Genomic DNA, 15,736 nt, shown 5'->3' on the forward strand with positions numbered 1-15,736 from the left:
AACCAGAGTGGCCCCAAACCTTATTTGAGTGCAGCACCCTTTTGAGGGACGGGGGGCGGGGGTTCAGATGGACTGGACAATGGAACTCTTTCCATGCAGATTTATGGTTTGATTAGTCTTTAACAAATGCTAAATAAGTTGTCTACCCGAAGGACCCTGTTTCTTTACATTTATTAATTATACTTTAGCTGTCAGGACCAATGTTTGTGTCTAATTGGACCAATGTTTTGACCCAGCTGGGGACAGGAGAGCCAGAGGCAAAAACAGACCAGTCCCTGCCCCCAAGGAGAATCTGTTTCCTTGATACACAGAGAAGTGTGCACATGGTTTGAGGTTTGAGTAAGGAGAGAGAATGCCGACCGTGGGGCTGTGAGGTGGGGAAGCCCTGAGGCCTGGCTGCTGGGAACAGGGGCAGACAGTGAAGGGCCGGGCCGGGAGGCTGGCACATGGAGTCATACACGCAGGTCGTGTGGAAGGCACCCGACCAAGCCTTGCAAATGCTTCATCCTGGAGGCAGCTTCATCCTGAGGAGCTCACACAGGAAGGATGCAACCAGTCTCAGGTTTTAGAGAGGCCATTTTGATAACTGCAGTGTGGAGTAGAGACCCTTTGGATCTGGACTGAGTGTCTACCTGTGTCAGTGCATGTGAGGAAGCTGAGGCCAGGGAGGTTGTCATCATCAGAGATGAGATTTGAACTGAGTCCTCACAGCCAGTATGCTTCACCCCTCGGCCTCCTGTAGGTAAAGCTGCTACAGTCATTATAGTAGAAGAGGGTGAGGCCCTGAAATGAGGGCGTATGACCACTTTCTAGGGGTGTGCATGTGTAGGTGTGTGTGTATGTAAATACATATGTACATGTGTGTGTGCACACACATGTGTTCATAAAAGAAGAAAGAATTGAAATGACCCAGGGGAAGGGCAGTGATGACTTTGGCAGGGCTTGAGGGGAGGGCGTTTAAGATGTCCATGGCGGACATTTAAGACATCCCGATGGAGGTGCCCAAATTTTAGTGTATTTACCTAAGCCTTAGGGCATAGGAGTGTTAAGACAGTTGGTTCAATTTGCCTTCTGAATTTACTTTAAAGTGCCCCTTGAGTCACCTGGCCAACCTTAAAGGAAGACTGGATGGATTGATGCTTATCCATAAGAAAAGGATGTGAATACTCCCTATAAGTACAGATGCCCAGAGCAGGTTTTCTGCTATCAGGGCTTTATTTTGCAGCTCATCTGTCTATTTTAAGCCTCTCTCGGGCCATCTATAAATAGCCTGTGTCTAGGTGCCAGTCGGTGCTTGAAAATAGAGATTGTTGTGATGTTACAGCAAAGTAACTCGTGGAGTGGCTTATTTAGGAAGTCCTGGGCTCCGCCGGCTCCCTTCTCTGGCTGATGGAGACCATCTGTAGTCCTGCTTTGGGGCTGCTTCCTCCATCCTAGCCCTGCCGTTGTTTGGAAAGAGGTGATGCTCTTGGGGAATAAAGCCTTTCCCTCTCCAGTCTGCATATCTGGCTTTCTAAAGTTCAGACTGGTGTTTTCTGGAAATGACTTCTACAAGTTAGAACCAGAGACTTGCTCAAAAGTTATGAACAATTTCTTATGTAGGATTTTCTGATATTTATAAGTTAGAGGAGATACACATTTTCCTAAATTTGTTTTAACATATTCTTCAACCTGTCTCACTCGCTTTGGGCTTTCTGCCAGTGGTGCTGAGGCAGGCCCAAAGGCTGTCACCGGTAAGTCCTGGCTTCTCCTTTGAAAGAGAAGGCCCTGCTAAGAATAGTCAGCAAGCCCACTTGCTCTCCTGTACTCAACATTTTGAAGACTTTAGTCTCATAGTTATTGGCCTCTCTAGCCAAATAATTTATAGGACTTCAAATGCGCAACAGTGAACAGAGGATTGTGAGACTGAGACATTGGGGCTCCCAGAGACTGATGAAATATTTATATATTTTATCATAAATTATCAATTCCTTTCAAATCTGTACTTGAAAAACTGTGTCATATTATCTAGTGTGATTGCTGTTATATTTGGTGCCCTAATTTTTTGTGTAGGAACTCAACTCCAATTTTGCAATCCGAGTCAGGCATAAAATAGGGTCCTGTATAATGGCTTTCACACGCCAGCCTTTTGATTTTTTTAGCAACATGGACTGCATGTATCAGATATTTAGTTTATAGTCAAAGGCACCTAAGCTGAGCTGCATGGTCCTTATTGCTTTACTTCCTGTAGAGCCTTAATGGTTATTCAGAAAGTGGGATTGATTCCATCCTTAGGAGAATGAAGAATTTCACATTCTTCGCAGCCACCTTTCCATAGTGAAGGGTGACTTTCAGCTTCAGTAGTGGGACTCCGTTGCCAAGTGCCTGTTGAGCCCTCTGCCTACAGTGTGAGCCGAGTGGCTGGCTCTCTGGGCCAGAGGCTCTGGCAGGAGCTCTGTTTCTATGTGGAGTCCCCCATCACTGATAGTGTTCGTTGTGGCCATGCCAGCAGCATCTCTACTGGGGGAAAAACAGCAAGTTCATGAACTGAGTGTTGTGCTTGAAAACATAGATAACAATCAGATAGCATTTCTATCTATTCTGACCTGCTGTACCCGGCACTGTGCTGGGAGCTAGAGACACGAAGAGACACATGAAGCCGTCTTTCCCCACAAAGGATACAGTGGGTGCACAGGACTGTGCAGAATGTAGACGGAGACCCTTGGGGGGGGGGGGGGGGGGGCTGGAGCAGCTCTGGAGGGCAGGAAAGCCCCCAAGGAGCTATGTGGCAGAGGCCCTCCTGGGGACCTGGGAGCAACTGAGGCCCGGGGGACGGGATGGGCTGTTAGTGTCACTGGCCAAGGAGTTGGGCTTGGATTCTGGGGGATGACATGGTCAGATGGCAGCATTAGGAATATCATCACTAATGAGGTGGGTTTGGAGAGGAGGGAGAGATGAGAAGGAGGCTTTCAGAGGAGTCTGTTAGGGAGATAAGGAGCATCCGACTAGGGACTTGGTAGCATCAGTTCTTAATTTCTATAGGTGTCTTTCTCTATGCATTCCCATAGCATTTAACAGTTTGTAAGGTGTTTTCTTCATGAAAGCTCAGTGAGGGGGGGAGGGGATAGTATCAGGCTGTGCTGTGCTCCCTGTCATACAGCAAATCATCGATGGCAGATCCCAGTGGACCTTATGCCCAGACCTCCACTCCTTGACCCCTGTGAGGTCAGTGATCTTGGCTCTCATACACTGACTTTTAAAAAAGGAATCTGTGCTTCCCTCATTTTAGTCCTCATCCTTTAACCTTCATTATGTGGTCTGTGGCTAATCGGAGAGGCTTCTGTCACCTGGTGAAGAATGGTTTGCTTTAAAGGCAAAACTCCTAGGTACACTTATTCCTTTCCTCATGGCTACCAAGACTTTTCCTGTTTTTTTGTGTGTAATGAAGGCAGCGTGCTCAAAGGTTTCATGGCTCTGACCTTACCCTTTCCCAAATTTGTTTCTCTTTTTCTTGAGGCAAGAAACCTTTTTTTTAAAACAGATGAAAATCTTACTTGGAATTTTATTTTGTGGTCTAGTAAAGCTTCCTGTATTGGGTCATTTAAACCAAGTGTCTTCCAGGCATCTGGGATCTTGGCTTTGCATTTAGATAAGTATGATGATGATGATTGTCCCTGAAAGTGCCTGTCTGCACAATGAGAACCTCTCCCACATTTGGATCTTCAAGCCTTGTATTTGTGGCTTTTCCCAGAAACCTCAGATGGGGCTCTTTCTGGTTGCCAGTTAATCTCACTCAAGTTAAAGGAAGACATCAGTGGCCCAAAGTTATTTTCTGAGTCTTAGATTCTGTAGTAGTGGTCATGCATATAGCGCATTATGTGGTGAAGCCAGCCCTTTTCTTTGCCTGCATTAGGTAACTGTCTGAATTCAGTAAGCAGAATTTTGACAAACCACAGTGTTCATCACCTGTACCTTTCATCAGCCATGAAAGGAGGCAGTGACGGGCCCTGGCCTGAGGGCCTCCCTGTTCTGCAGGCAGCCAGTGGCAGCAGTCGTGGCAGCCTGCCTGCTCCTGGGCTCCTTGTTGAAGGAAGAGCCTCATGGGGATGGGAGGGAGGCCCATAGTGACAGGAGATGTGGGCACCCCATGACTCAGATTGGGGAGGGGAGCAGAAAGAGATCCACGGCAGATCTTGGGCACCTCGCTTCTCCCTGGTTCTTGGTTTTCTCTGCTGTAAAATGAGGGTGAACTTAAATGCCATCTCAAGCTTCTTGGATCTAAATCTACAGTCTTAGGCAAAAAATCCAGTGATGTGAAATCCCTTCGGGGACAAAGTCAATGATAGAAGAGACTCCTGTCTGGTAAGGAGAATGCCAACAATTCTGAGCTCCCAGAACCTGGTGCCTTCTGTCATCCTTCAGGGCCTGGCAGAGGGCAGATGCCAAGAACACCAGACTAGAGACCATTTGTCTGCACCCACCTTTGTCATGCCCAGACGTGTGGCCTTAGGCACACCTCTTTACTCCTCTGTACGATCAAGAGGCTTGCACCAGATCAGTCAGCAAACTTTCTTCAGTTCCTGCTTGAGTCAGAAAGACATGGTTGTGGCCAAGTCATTTCACTTTCTCTCAGCCACTGCTTCCTTGTCTGTAAGATGGGCATGAGAACTTAGGCTATAGGGTTGCTCTGAGTAGCAGATGAGATAATAAATAAGGTGCATGGCAAGGCTTAGAGCCCTCTCTAGTGATGCTTGCTCTTGGGAACAGCCACCCCCGACCCTACCCCCTTTAGGGGTAGTGCCATCTGTTTTCCATGATCTCTCCGTTTTGTTCCAGGGTCTGATGTTCTTTGAATTGCTGTATTTAGACCCGTTTGAAACCGCATCATCTAGGTGGGTGTTAGGAAAGCAGCTCAAACATGTGCTTCTTGTTAGACCTTTTGAAGCACCATATTGTAGAACTGACATTTTTTTTAGCCCAGCTATTTTTAGAGCCTGAATTTTCAGATATCTTTCAAGTATGTCTTTTGGAACTCAGCACTGAAACATGGGGTCTGTTGACATTGAAGAAACATAACATTTTTCACATTGTATTCAGTGCCTCACCCTAGCCAACATTTACAAAGCACTATAAACCCTGGAAACCAAGACAAGATAAAAGCCAGGGGCAAGACCAGGCAGGTACATGCTAAAACTTCCAGGTGGCCTGGGTCCATCGGTGTGGGTGCTTCCTGTATCACAGGACTTGCTCATCTCTTGTCCCTATGGAAAGTCTCGTCAGCTCAGTGGGATCGGTCCAAGCTTGCCCTGGGTTTAAATGGCCTTTGAGATCCCAGGGTCACATCCTGACCAGGATGAAGCATGACTGGAGGAAGACATGGATGGGGCTAGCTTGAGTCCAAATCAGAATGGGGTTGGAAGCCATGAGGATGGAAAAAGTCCCAGCAGAGGTACTGAGCTACACCTTGGAGGGGAGAGGGCTCTCGAGGTCGGACAGTGGAAAACCCGGGTCGACGGGTTCTTTGTCAGGAGGCTGGGGAGTCCCTGAGGGGCTTTGATCTCGTTATTTCTGTGTCCTTGGGAGCATTCAGAGCCTCAGTTTGCTTTTGGTTCTCAGATGTCTATCCTTCTCTGCTCTTGTCAGCTCTGTGTTATTGGTATGTTTTCCACATCTGGATTCGGTGTGTAACTGAAGGGTGACATTTTTACCAGTTGCATTTTTATGGACACATTTTGTTTTTTCCATTACCAAGCTTCTTCTAGTATTCTTCCCTTTCCTCTGTTCAGAGAGCCATCTCCTGTAATGAAGAAGAAGACAAATAAGATGGGGGAGACCAGCACTAAGATGGGCGCAGAGGAAGGGCTGGGGCACTCTGTCAGTTCACCCCCGTGCCCCGTGTCTGTCCTGTGGAGGTTCTTCTTCTCTTCATTGTTGTCCTTCTCTTGGCACTGGATTTTTTCTGGTAAATCTTGTGATGCTTCTCCGAATTCATCCTGTTCCCTGCTGCATATGGAGTAGTAGTGTTCCATGACATTCTGTGTAGTCTGTGTCTCTTCAATGAGAGACTGTGTTTCCAATTCTCTGCTAAAGTGGTGACACTTTAATGTGTGTCTGTGATGTTTTGTTACTTTACTGCTGAAGCAGTGTGCTGTTGTGGCTAGTGTGCGGGGCTTGAACTCAGAGGGCCAGGATGCTGATGCTGCCTTTAGTACTTAGCTGTTCGTCACTTAACTGTTAGGTGTTTCCAGGCACTTCCCTAAGACTGATGAGCCAAGGTGTAACAGTACGTTATTAATGTGTTCCTTCTTTCACTTGACAATATGATAATGACCTGCTATCTCTAGTGGAGCAGGGAGTTCCCAAATCTGGGAGTCCTCAGACTGACAATTACTTTCAACTTTCATAGATTTTTGGATGTAATACATATTTGTCTTAGTAATTTTTCTTTTTTTTGTTGTTAGTAAATAATTTTTCAGTCCCATCCTCAGACCCCCCTTAGAAACTAAGGAAACCTTTAAATCTTTAAAGGATTAATTTTGAAACAGAAGGTAGCATTCCTGAAGATGCTTAGATCATGTCTGACTCCCTTAGTTAAATTCATGTTTAAAATGTCCACCTGGTTGTCTGCCAGCAGTTAAGTAGTCACCAGGACCCGTTTTCAGCCTGAGTGTGGACTCTGCTTTCTCAGGAGGAGCCAAGAGCTTGGCGGGCCAGACTTTTTATGTGGCACGGGATGGGAGAGCAGGGCTGGCTGCCTAATCATGAAGGCTCTTTTCTGATACTGTGAGCCTGGAGGATATCACCAGGACTGACCTCTTACTAGTGATTTTCATGTGCACATAATAGAAGGACTAGAGAGTCTTTTTAACCTGGGATGGATTTCTAGAAAAGGGGGTAGGGGAGAAGACGAGGAAATTTAGACAATGAAAAAAATACCAGTTTAAAAATCTTTTTAGAGAGTGGGCACAGATTAGGTAGCTACACTCTTTGCAAAATGAATTTTTCCAGGTATAATCATAGCAGCAGTAGTTTGCATTCATACAGTGATTCAAGGTCTGCTGAGTTGCTTTGTACATATGTGCATGTATGGGTGTTATGGGAGGCCTGGAACCTCCAGGGTGAGGTCTGCCAAGCCCTTCTCAGGGCTGCTCACGTACCTTTGGTATCTGCCTGCCACCCAGCTCTCACCTGGGGCTCCAAGAAGCTGGAGCGTGGGCAGTGGCCACACCCCAGTGAAACCAGGTTAAGGGGAACACGGGAAGACCTTTCTCAGTGGAATGGGTGAATGAGAACAGTTTGTCCCAGCAGCCATGAAGGCTCTGAAGCAGGCACTACTGGAGGCTTAGAGCTTAGTCAGACACTGAAGCTGCCAAGGTCATCCACTGCATCCCAAGCCATCGCCACTTGACCTGCCACTGGACTTAGATGACTGTGAAAGAGGTAGGCTGACCACTTTGCACAGCTCTGCCTCACTTAAATCCAATTCATGCCCAAACCAAGACATCACCCTGGGGTGCTGCTGGTCCTGTTCATAAAGAAGGACAAAGAACAGTTTGCTTCAATACCATGAAACTGTGGGGAGAGTGCTATTATCCGTTTTGTAGATTAGGAAACTTGAGGAAACTGAGACTCAGTCACACCGCTAGTAAGTGTTTGAGAAAGGGTTCAAACCCACACCTTCCTGGCTTCAGACTCAGGGCTCCATCCACTAGGCTTTTGACAGTCAAATTCACTCATATATTTGATCATCAATAAAAAGCTGAGATGTTTTTGGAAGGTACTCTTTAAAATGACGGACAGCCCAAATTGTATGACCAATGTCAAAGCATAGGTGATCTGCAACAAAAGAAATATGGGAACATGGGTTGGGGAGAGTGGCTCAGTGTTTTTTTGCATCCGCTTGGGATTCTTGGCCTGTTACTTTTACAAAAAACAGGAATGTCTTGCACTGAACTCAGGGTTGATCTAGTTTGGCTGTGTCCATAGACTGGTGCTGAATGTTGTGTCTGATAGTTCCTCTCTTTTGTGGGTTGCTCAGTTCTAAATGCCACCCTTTGGGCAGGTTCCTCTTGGAAAGTTCCAGGTTAACACTTCTCATCTTTTCAGTGACTTCATGTCTCTAGACCTTTCAGGTAGTGCTGGCAACAACCCCAACAGGGCATCATTTATTTTTAACTTGTAATTACTCTTTTCTTTCCACAAGCCACAAGTTGAAAACTTGCATCGCAAATCCTGCTGAAAAGGAGCCTTCAGACAATTGTCTAAAACTGGTCCACTGTGAAGGGAGTGTGAGCCATGTGTCCATGCAGAGGCTCTGCTGCTGCCAGATCAGAAGGGGAGCTCACTGGAATGTGTGCATATCGAACTTACCCTGACAGAATTTTAAGGGGCTGTCGACATCTGATAAAAGGCTGTGGGGAAATTGAGTTTTTAGTTTCCCTTAGGATTCACTTTTGAAAAACATTTCCCTTCACATTTGTATATATTTATTTGTCACAGTTTTGAAAGGCGAGAGTTGGTGGATTAGACGGGCCGATTACACCCCATGCCAGCTAAACACACAGCTTTTTGTTTGGTTGTGTTATGTAGCTTGAATATACATTACTTTCCCTAGGCCTCTTTCACATACCTTAGGGTAACCGAATATGCATTGTTAAATTAAAAGCATGATTTGGCCTTTTGGGTTTCATTTCAAGTTAGAGATGTGAAATTTAAGGAATTTGGTAAAAATACAAACTACTTTCAGTACACTTTGGAGGGATTTCACAATTTTTGGTTAGTCCTTGGGATATTGCATTTGAAGTTGGAATTATGTTATGATGATTCATTATTTGGACTTGGGATTTTTCTCTTGGCTTCTTATGAAAACTTAAGGGATCTTGTCTCTTGATGGCTAGATGACTTTGGTGCTTACTTTTGCTTTCCTGTATTTTCTTGTCAGTTTATTTTTTTAGTTCCTGCTTTAAGTTCAATTTAGCCTAAATACAACTACCATATAGCTACAAACCACTGGAGGTTTTGGTGGTATTCAAGTTGTATTTTTCCTCCCCTATTTTTGTGGAGGAATGTGAAGTTTGGAAAGCCAGGCTGTGAAATCTTGTACTAAGTTCAGTTTGGTAAGTACGTGACTGTCTATCTGCCTTTTGTATAGAACTGTCTTTAGGGCATTTGGGCAGTAGAGAGAAATCAAGTTCAGTGAGGAGACAAGGTGTGCGCTGTGCCCAAGGAATGGACTTGGGAGTTGGGGGAGTTGGGAGGAGGAAGAGAAGGGCATGAATCAGAGAAGAGTCCCACTGAGAGTCCTGGGAGCTCATCTTCTGGCTGTGTTTGCTTGATTGTGCTTTCTCAAAGTTGACCTGCTGCTCAGATTTGGCAGAAGAGGCAAGGCCTACGAAAACATTCGGGCTTCATGCTTAGATAAAACTCACCGGCATAGAGGAATGAAGAGCTGGCATTGCTTTGTCCTGTGTGGGATCTGGAGGTCATCAGGCCATCTGTCCCCTTCCTTTTGTAGCTGACTTTGAGGGACACTGAAGTGCTGTGTCATTAGAATCAGGCTTGAGCCAGAGCCATTGAGACTCCCATGGTACTGTGCTCTCTTATCCTGTTCAGCCCCTGAGTAAGAGGCTGTAAGTAAGTGGCAGTTTGGATCCGAACTCAGGTCTTCTTAACCCCAAATCCAGTGCTTTTTATTTTCTTGAATAAGAGAGTTTTGTTTTTTTGACCTAATAACAGTTTCTTTAGGATACATTCATAAAAATTTGGGAGGTGGCACAGTGGAGAGAACACTGGGCCTGGAGTCTGGATGAACTGATTTCAAATGTAGTCTCATACACTTTCTAGCTGTGTGACCCTGGGCAAGTCACTTCTCTTCTGCTTGCCTCATTTCCTTCATCTGTAAAATAGGGCTAATAATAGCATCTGCCTCCCAGGGTTGTAGTGAGGATCAGAGCTTAGCACGGTGTCTCGCACATAGTGTTATGTAAATATCAGCTATTATTAACTTATCTTAAAGAATAAATTATAACACTTTAGAGCTGAAAGAAGCCCTGGATAGATAGGGAGCATTGTTGTGAATGGTTGGATACCATTAAAGAAGCAGTATGTTGTCTGTGGCTTTTCCTGCCCTATTCCTCCTCCTGGGTGTGTGAGAGAACATCATCTCTCAGTACAGTTTCTCTTTCTACTTGGGTAACGAAGGGCCTGGCTTTAAATCTGTCTCCACCATGTGCTCTCTGAAGGCCTTTGAATAAGGTCCTGAACTCATCTAGACCTCACTTCCTTCTGTACCAGTGAGGAGGTTGGATCTCCCTGTCTGAAGGACCTTCCCAGTGCTAGATTCTGGGTGCTGGTTGTGGGCACCATGCATGGGACCTTGGGAACCAAAGGCCCATGCACACTTCCCCAGTGTACATGGGCTCTTTCTCGCTGAGGCTGATGATCACAACTGTAGCTAACAGAGACGGCCGGTCAGCTCTCCTGCAGGCTCCAGTGTTCTTCTTGAGGCCTCAGCCTGACTGTTAACTATCTCTTCTGAGGTTTTTAGGGCCTCCCTCAGTCTGGCTCCTGCAGCTTAATTTCATTGCAACTAGTCTTCATGGATTTGATGTCCTGGCCAGATCTGCTACCTGCTATCCCCCATAACTAGAACATACTCTCGCTTTGATCTTTGCTTTTCAGATTCCTTTTCTCCCATCAAAGCTCTGCTCAAGCGGCACTTTAAATTGTTAAATCTTAGACTTGAGTTTAAAAGCCAACTTCACAACAAAAAAGAGATGGCAAGATATGGTTAGACAGTAGTGTGTCTGAAAAAGATCTGGGGGTCTTAGTGGACTGTGAGTTCTTCTCGTGACTTGACCACTGCCAACAAAGTTACTGCAATTCTGAACCTACATTAAAGAGGCATAACTTACAGGAATGACTACAGTGAAAAGTGTTGCTATAAATATTTTTCAGTAGGTGTACTTTTCCCTGTTTGGGGCATATGCCTAGTACTTATATCACCAGATATGCAGTCTCTTTGGGGCATGGTTCCACAGTGCTTTCTGGAATGGTTAGGGCTCTTATCAATAATGCTAAGAAGAATGAATATCTACACTTGAAGTCTGGCTTTGTTTCAGTAAGGAGTGTTTTGTAGTCCTGAGTATGTCTCAGTAGGTAGACTTCCACCTCTCTACTACCTGTTTTGTAGTTTTCCGACTCCATGCTGCATTTTAGCAATGTACAGAAAGACTGATGCCTTTACTGAGGCTCATACATAGCTGCTTTAGGAAAGTTACTGTTTCAGTTCCATTTTAGTTAACTCTAGGGTTCTTCAAGTTAAAATGATAACTTTTGCACAGTCTAGTAATCTTGTTGTTTTTCTTTGCTTGTGATTATTTCCTCACTTTCTTTGTCTGATTTGGTGGTACCAGTGGGCATCCTAGCTTTTCTCTAGTCTGACTGGAAGGGCTTCTAGCCCTAATACTAGCTGCTTACCATAATGAGGAAAGATCTGTTTATGCCTGTTTCAAGTGTTTTTAACATGTGTTATATTTTGTGAAAAGCATTTTCAACATCTATTGATATAATATGGTTTAATTGTTTTTGTTACATGGTCTTTTTATCGGTTTCTGAAATGTCAGACCAGCCCTATAAAGTTGTATGAATCCACCCTTATTGTAGTGTATGATCTTTTTAATATTTTTTAGCCTGTTGGCTTATATTTTATCCCATAGTTTTTACTCCTTCCATTAGAGGTGCTGATCTGCTTTCTACTTGATCCCTCTCTTTCTTGGACATCAGGACTGTGTTTGGCTCATTGAAGCAGTTTGGTTGAGTGTTTTCTTTCATTGTTTTTTTGCAAATAATTTGTGTGATTATTGGAATTAATTTTCCTTTAAATGTTTGCTAGGATTCACTTGTAAATCCATCTGTTCCTGGGTTGTTTTTCTTTGGGAGCTCATTTATGACGTGTTTGATTTTTTTTTTCTTAAACTGAGTTACTTAAAATGTCTACATCTTGTTCTGATATCAGGATGCTTTTATTTTTATAAAAAATGATCAGCTTTGTCACTGTATAACTGTGTGAAGGAGAGCCATAGTGGCATACTGAATAGAGACCTTGTTTCAGAGTTGGTAAGATCTGGGTTCACCTCTGAAATGGATTGCTTGCACAGCCCTGGGCAAGTGTCTCAGTATCTGTGCCCTTGGTAGTTCCCTAAAACCTTATGTTGCAGAGAAGGTCTGAGATTTACCAGTCTGAATTGGTAAAGAAAGTTCCTCTTGGGGAGCTGTGATGAAAAATCATAGCTCCAGTCTCAAAAAATCAGGCAAAAAAAAATCCTCCATCTCTTGTGGATTCTTTTACATTTTGATTTTGGTAGTTTTGATCTACCCTTTCCCCTTTTAAACCAAAATAAAATGGTTTGTCTGTATTAATTTTTAAAAATCAGCTCCTAGTTTATAAATTGATTTTTTTTGGCTTTTTCTTTTTAAGTTTTATTTCTTTGATTTTCAGAATCTTTACATGTTTCTTTGAAGTTTTGATTTGTTGCTTTTCTAACTTAAAAAAAAATGACAAACAATTCTTTAATTTTTTTTTCTCTTTGGTTGATGAAAATATTTAGAGAGAAAAATTTTCTCCCAAAGAACTTCATTGAATTCCCCAAAGTTGATATGTCTTATTGTTGCTATTTTTAAAAATAAAATTATTGTTTCTATGATGTTTTCTTTTTCCTATTCATCCTTTAGGATTATGTGGTTTAGTCTCCATTTAAACTTCAGTCCTTTCTTTAGATTCCCCTTCTGGAGATACATTGTGGTCAGTAAAATTTGTGTGTTCAACATTCTGCTTTTTTGTGTTTGTGAGGGAGCTTTTTTTATGTCTAGACACAATACATTTTTTTAAAGTTGCCATGGAAAGCTGATATATATGCATACTACTTTAATTCCCATTCATTAATCACTAGATAACAGCTATCATGATTACTACCCCCAACTCTTTTAGACTCACCTGAAACATAATAAATTCTACTCAGGCCCTCAATTTAACTCTGGGAATCTTTGTTTCAATTGTGTTTCCTTTAAACAACGTATTGTTAGATTTTGCTTTCTAATCCATCTAGCTATATTCCTGTTACTTAAAGAAATTAATCACACTCACAGTTACAATTGTTACTTGTATTTTTTCCTGTTATTATTTTTCTTCCCTGTGGCCCTATCCCCTTGAAATAAAGAAAAGGAAGGTAGGGAAAGAAAAAAGAATGGGCTCAGCTGCAGTAATCTATCATTGGAGTGGTCTAATCCTGCCCCTCTGCCCATCCTTTTTTCACCAAATCCAGAGCCAGATCCCTGGTTCTTAGCAATTGTGCCCGGTCCTCTCACTTTCCCTGTGGTTGCTCCCTCCCCATTCCCACCCTTTTCCTATCCATACCACCTATTGACCCCATATTGACAGAGAGAGAGAAAGACAGAGAGAGAGTGTGTGTGTGTGTGGTATCCATCTCTCCTTTCCCTGTCATGGAGAAGAATGAAGTCCGTGAGATGACTTTTTCGGGCTTACTTTAGTTATGATAAATAAGTTTCTTTTCTCTTTCATTTCTTCTTTAGTATCCTTTTTGCCTTCCCTTTTATTTCTTCTTTCACAACCACCAAATCAATAAAGCCACACCCAGGCCCTGCATTTTCTTTTATGTTGTTACTTTGACCTTTGAAGATAGTGGGATTCTGCAGAGACAGTTGTCTCTTCTCTCCCCATGAGAGTGTAGTCATGTGATCATCCTTGAGCTCCTTCTCGCCTTCTTGTCTGCTGTGTTTTCAGTCCCTAGGATCTTGCTCCTTTTATAGGAGGCTTGAGAGAATTCTCACATTAAAGGTCTGTCATTTGCCCTACATATAGGATGATGCTCATCTTTTTCAGCGGTTAGCCTTGGTTGTAGTTGTTTTTTTTGCCTGTAGGGTGGTGCATCGGAGATTTTCTTTTCTTTCTGGTAGTTGCAAAGTTTTCTTGCATGATCCTGCCCGCAGTTCCTTGACACATGAACATTTTCATTCTCTATCTTGGCCCTGAAGATCATAGGTTTTCACTGGATTTGGGATGTTTTCTGCTTGGAGTGTCTTTCTGAAGGTGATTTGTGCATTCTTTCTCTTTTCGCTTTGTTCTTTCCTGGTGCTATCATTGTTCTCCACAGTTCTTGACAGTTTTCAGACTTTTGTGGTTTTTTTTGAAATACAGCACCCATGGTTTTGATTGGTTTACATTTTTCTGGGAGCAGAGTGATTCTTTTATTATTTCCCCAGGCTATTTTTAGATCACTTATTTTTCACGGTGGACACCTCACTTGCCCTTCTGATTTTTCAGACTTTTGACTTTGTTTTGTTTCTAATTATTTCAACAAGTTAAGTTCTCTGTGTTCTACTGGTTTTTTTGTTTGTTTTTAGAAGGTAGGATATTATTTTTTTTTATTTTATTGTATTCTGTTGTTTTTAAGATGGTCACTCCTTGAATAAGGTTTTCCACCTTCTGTTTATTCTCATTCGATTTTTTTTCCCTTATGAGTTCTAATATTTCATTTTTTATCCCTTATTTTATTTCTTCTATCCACTGAATCCTTGTGGCCACTCTAGTCTTTATACTTGTGTTTTATCGTGGAATTTATTTTTCGTCTTCTGGATTTACTTGTTGGCCTTCTCTTAAACCCATGGTGTTTTTTATTGACTTTGTTTTCTTTTGTTTACTCCTATCTTTAGCTTCAGTTCCTGCATTTGGGCTTTGCTAGGACCACACTCCGAATTCTTGGGTGGAGGAGCTTAGCCTGGTCTTGTTCTCACTACAGCCTGGGGCCCGTTGGTGCTGCTTCCCCAGAGTTCTGGGTGATGGGGCTGGGTACTGGGCTCTTGCTCCTGACCATCTTCCTCATCTCGGAACTGGGTCATTAAGCCGATAGGGAGGGCCTGGCCCCGTCCTCCCTTGTGTCTCCATGAGCTCAGTACTCAGGCTCAGTATGGCCCAGAGCATCTGGAGGCTTCAGGTCCTCTACTAGATGGAAGAAGCTGCACATGTTTTTCTTTGGTTTTATGGAGCCTTTGCTTCATCTGGAACACTTCTTTTCAATTTTGTTGAGATGTTTCTCAGAGTTGGCTTTGGCTGGAATCTTTCATGTTACCATCTTTCCATTACCAGTGTTTAATAGTTTGATTCCACTCTAGTATCCTCCCAGATTCCTAGAGGGGCATAAACTTCATTAATTGTACAAGTCAGATGTGTATGGCCTGTTCTCGGAACCTGAGCTCTTTTGGAACCATTTGGGTGTATTTTTAGCTTGTTCTTTAATTAGAGTCATACTTCAGCCCACTGTTTGTACATAAGTGTTTGACAGTTTGCAAGAGCCAGTCTCCCAGCAGCAGCAGCAGCCAACAGGCGGGCAGGCAGGCACACGGGCAGGCAGGCACATGGGCAGGCAGGCTGGTCTGCTTTCAGAGCAAGCTGTGCAGGGGCCTGGAGCCACCAGGGTGGGGGGGCCGTGGCCCTGGGTGCTTCTCCATTTGCCCTGGGACCTTTTAGAGCTAGAGTGGACTGGGAAATCCTCTTGTGCCTCATTTTACAGATGAGGACACTGTTAATATTTGGATTAAGTGCCTCATCTATCAATTTGCAAATTTTATTCTGAAAATAATGACGCTTCATCAGCCTGACATAGGGATCCATAACACACGGACATGTGCGCACGCACACACACACACACACACACACACACACACACACACACACACACAC

At 43.5% G+C, this 15,736-nt stretch overlaps 1 protein-coding gene across 1 annotated transcript in view; it reads left to right on the forward strand.

Moving 5' to 3' along the window:
* PITPNB (phosphatidylinositol transfer protein beta) overlaps positions 1-15,736 on the forward strand; it is an 81,527-nt gene that overhangs the window by 54,840 nt on the left and 10,951 nt on the right. The window lies entirely within an intron of this gene.

This window comes from Petaurus breviceps, unplaced genomic scaffold (assembly GCF_028583685.1).
Source record: "Petaurus breviceps papuanus isolate PSGF00001 unplaced genomic scaffold, PetGlider_PUasm1.0 99, whole genome shotgun sequence".
Lineage (NCBI taxonomy): Eukaryota > Metazoa > Chordata > Mammalia > Diprotodontia > Petauridae > Petaurus > Petaurus breviceps.